This window comes from Triticum dicoccoides, chromosome 3B (assembly GCF_002162155.2).
Source record: "Triticum dicoccoides isolate Atlit2015 ecotype Zavitan chromosome 3B, WEW_v2.0, whole genome shotgun sequence".
In the NCBI taxonomy this organism is placed as follows: Eukaryota; Viridiplantae; Streptophyta; class Magnoliopsida; order Poales; family Poaceae; genus Triticum; species Triticum dicoccoides.
The window spans coordinates 13,783,774-13,788,390 of record NC_041385.1 but is presented as its reverse complement, the minus strand read 5'-3'; the positions used below and the strand labels follow the sequence as shown (position 1 = coordinate 13,788,390).

Below are 4,617 nucleotides of genomic sequence, written 5' to 3'. Positions count from 1 at the left end.
GGACAGTGGGAGAAGGGGGCGGCTCGAGGAGGAGGGAGGACATCGGAGGAGGATGGAAGAGGGGGTGGACGGAGAAGGAAGGAGGGGGCGACCCGAGGAGGAGGGTGCGGTGGGAGGAGGAGGGAGAGGAGGGAGGAGGGTGCGGTGGGAGGAGGACGGAGAGGAGGGAGGAGGGCATACCGAGGACGGCGGGACACGGCAATGCGGTGGCGAATGCAATGTGGCAGCAGCAGAGGAGCGAGACATCAGGGAGTGAGGGGAGGAAGAAGATGGTCGAGGCGCGGGGGAGGAAAATTTGGGGATAAGTCACCCATAGAAGTAGCGCGTTCCCGGGAAGAGCGCTACTGATAAAACCAATAGCAGTAGCGTTGGCTGTAGACCAGCGCTACTACTATACCTAGCCTGCCGGCAACGGTGTGGCAGTTCTAGTAGTAGCGCTTTTTATGTGGCACACACTGCTGCTACTTATATAGGAGTAGCGGTCTTGTACACAACGCACTACTGGTACATAGCAGTAGTGCATGTTTTTGACCATCGCTACTGGTAAGCTTTTGTGTATAAGGTTTTCCCTAGTGGTGGATTCCTCAACAACGATAAAGACCAAGGAGAACCAACTCATCAAGACGCACGAGACATTGAAGAAGAAGGGAATAACAATAAAGAAGTTAATTTCAACACAGAAAACAACGACAGTAACAATGATAATAATGAAGAAGAGGCCGCCCCAGAGTCAAATAGAATAAGCCTCCATATCCAACAAGAGGTGAAAAAAGTCAGGCTTCAAAAAGTAAAGATAAATGTAAGAAGAGAGAAAAAGAGAAGGGTAAAACAAAGAAAATTCTTCCTTGCCCTAAGGCAGTTAGACCAGCTTCGAATAATGAGTTATATCATCTTTCGTAAAAGCAATTAAGAATTTACTTTCTTTGCACGTAACTGGTATATTGAAGATTGCTACATTTGCTAAATTTATGTGTGATATTATTAATAATAAAAGAAGTGTGAATTTAGAGGAACAAGTGGCTATGATAACGAAGTACCCTTTTGAAGAACGTGGCTTTAGTGCCTTAAAGGCACCTGCCTTTGGGTCCTTGACATATGGACCAGTTACCTGTTGGACCCACATGTCATAGGCATAAAGGCATGTGCCTTAAGGCACCGAAGCGCAGTGTGCCTTTTAAAGACACCAACAAATCTCGAAGATCCAAGTATACCAACAATATTCGGAAACTATTTTTGGCAGCTGCTAATCATTAGCACCGGGCGCCCGGTACTGCCCTCCGTCTCTGCCCGGTGCAAGCAGGTGCCCGGACCATTTTTATAGGAGGACCAAACAAAGGTGAAAAGTCAGATATGTGGACTCTTTTTTTAACTGAGCTCTCATGACTCCGGAGAGAAATCTTTTCATGGAATTTGGTTGTCACACTCACAATACACCGGGTAGTCTATTCATCCCAGATATGAAGTTCATCCCCTCTATGCTCACCCAAAAAATTGAAATCTGACCCCCTCGGCCCCGTGTCGCTCCCGCGCGGGCGACCCGGGTGCTCAACCCTAGCCGCCGGCCCCTCGATCCCCCCTCTCCCTCCCCTCCCCGCCGCCGCCGCCGGGCGGTGCCGGTGGCGGCGGGATCTGCTTCGCGCTCGCCTGGAGTGAGGGCCGCGGGGGGCTTTCTTCTTCGATCTGGCGGCGCTGCTCGGAGGCCGGCGCGTCGTGGCCTGTTGGGGCGCGCAGGCAGGAGGTGGACTAGAGCGGCGCAGCACGCTGGTTGGTCGCGACGCGTCGCGGCGGTGTGCGCAGGCTGCTACAGTGCCGTGCATCTCGTCATGGTGGGGTTCGGGCCAGGCCAGGCCCAAGCTGGCCGGGTGTGAAGGAGGCGACTGGAGCATGACAGGGGGCGTGGTGGAGTTGAGGTGGAGCGGCGGGTCTGACTGGGACAGGCAGCGGTGCTGTGACGCGCTTTTGGCAGAGGCGGCGGCGTGAGCCCACGGTTATGTTGGTGACGGCGCTGAGATGGCTCGGCCAGACCGGAGTTCTAGCGAGCAGCGAGCGGTCGGTCACCACTGTGCGCTGTGGCGAGTGGCGGTGCCTCCTGGTGGCGCTGGCTTGGGAGTTCTTCGTGGTGAGGCATGTCTGATCATCTCAAGGCTGTCGCTTGGAGTAGGTCACGGCCGTCGCGGGTGGTCCTGGACTTTGCCGGAGGAGTGGGGTGGTTGTGGTTCTCTGTCTAGGCTGGAAGTTGGTGGTTTCGTGGTGTGGCCGAGCTTTCCCCCCTTGCTGTGCTCGTGGCCAGTCGCTGGCCCTCGACATTGTGGCTATGTTGACAAGGTGCTGCGGTGGCGGCAGTGTGTGGATACTTGGACGGTATCGCCAAGTCCCTGGAGGTGTGGAGATGGGCAACGCGCGGATGAAAATCTTGCTCGGCTGTCGCCGGGCCGGCGGCGGTGGCACATGTGGTTGTCATTCCCCTTCTTGGAGGCGTCGCTAAGGCGTGTTCATCATTTCCCTCTCCCTTTTGGAGTTGGTGATTGTCTCCGGGCGATACCCTCGATTTGGAGTTGGATCGGCACGATGGCGGCGTCCCTGACGTCGTACCTCCGTTGAGAGCATGGTGTTTGGAGACATGGATGCTTCCTTGTTGTTCCCCTCCGGTGCCTGCCGCGATCCTTCTCTTGATCGCATCTCTGGTGTGCCCAAGACGATGTCTTCCTCGATTCGGATCGAGTCCTGCCATCCACTTGCCTCTTCCTCTTAGGCATTTAGAGTGGGTGGTGCATCGACAAGAGAAGCTCTGTGGTAGTTTGGTCTTCGGAGGTGTCCGGTATCGGTGTGACGCGGCGCTGTGTTTCAACTTAGGATAGGCGCTTTTGTTTGTAGTTTGCTTTGCACTGGTGGCCGTTTGTGGTCTTACCAGAGTGTGGGGTGTGTGCTACATCGTTGTTCGCAGCGAGTGTTAGATTTCTTGTAATTAACATTCTATCTTTTATAAAGCTATAGTACGCCTCTCAAAAAAAAAACAATACAGCGGGTACCTGCTCCCGCACACCTACTCCTTTTTGCTACCGAAGACGAGCGGCCCATATCGGTCGCCGAAACACGCCGACCGGGTCCAAGTTTGACAATTTGGGCTCTGTTTTGGGAGAAGTGCCGGGTGCCCGCGCCCGCAAGCTTGGATCCTTTTGTTTTCTGAACAAACATTTTCACAGTATTTATATGCCCAAACTGTCTTTTTTCTTTCTGTGCCTTAGGTTGCTTTTTCAGCTAACTTTACGACACCAGAGTCTTGGCTCTGCATGTGAACAATTCTGTTGCTTTCAACGGCAACGAGATAATGCACGGTGTGTAGGTACTCCACGGCCGCGTCATTCAGAGGGCGCGAGTGCAACAGCCAAGACAGGGTCTGTCTTTTTGTACACCAATTGAATTGAACGTCTAAATTTTGGCTCAAAATTCTTGTTGTGTAGCATGAGCTAGCGCCACGCGCAGCTGTTCTATGAAAATCAAACGATACATTTACCACCTAGTAGTAAAATGTGACGAAAACATCCTCTGCATCATCATATAAACAACGGGAGAGAGCGAAAAATTCCCATGTCAGCATTTTGCCAACGCTGATGAAACGAGCAGTGTGTTCAAGTACTGCACCCGCACAGACCCCCCAGCTCAGACATAGTGTGTGTGTACAGGCTGGGCAGACATGGGTGCATACTGGTGCCTACTAATCAACACACAGGAGTGCAATGCAGGCTGCATAAAGTAGCGCCGCCCATTATGCAAATGGATGATTAGTAAACATACACATCTTGTTAGACTTATATGATGAATTCATAGCCTGAGTTAGTTTATTCATCGCAGGCATCAGCATCTATTCGTTCGGTCAAATTCCTTTTTTTTTCTCTCATCTTTCTCTTTCCAGTTAAACATGATTGTATAAAATTGCATGATTGGTTGCAGGAGCATCATTACGAAGAATATACTAAAGCGCATGCTAAACCTCAATATCAACAACCGACACTCCGGATTCAAATTTAAGATTGCTGAACCAGGTGGTGCCACGATAATAATGCGTATGCATATGCGAGGAAGTACCCAATAATCACAAATCATATAGTTTCATATCGCACATACCACAAGTACAACATAATGTATTTACCACAACACATTGTGAACCACGAGTAGAGGCATTGCAAACTGCACAGGACAGAGTGTTGTTTTTATTCGTCTTCATCTCCGACTAGAGCGTGCGGCATGCCATTACCGGCAGTCACCGCGCGCACGCTGACCACCTCAAGCATAGGCATGCTTATGAGGCTGTGTTGAACATGCCGCCGCAGCCGGCGCCACAGCCTGAACCGCAGCCCCCTGACTTGGCATGGCTCATCTTGGAGCCTTCCATGACCATGCCGCCACATCCGCTCCTGCAGCCGACGCCACAGCCTGAACTGCAACCCCCAGACATCGCATGGCTAATCTTGGAGCCTTCCATGACCATGCCGCCACAACCGGCACCGCAGCCGGCGCCACAGCCTAAACCGCGACCCCTACACATGGCATGGCTCATCTTGGAGCTTTCCATGACCATGCCGCCACAACCGTCGCCGCAGCCGGCGCCATAGCCTG

At 52.4% G+C, this 4,617-nt stretch overlaps 1 pseudogene; it reads right to left on the bottom strand.

Moving 5' to 3' along the window:
• Positions 1-4,246: 4,246 nt before the first annotated feature.
• Positions 4,247-4,617, bottom strand: part of LOC119274398 — a 7,740-nt pseudogene continuing 7,369 nt past the window's right edge.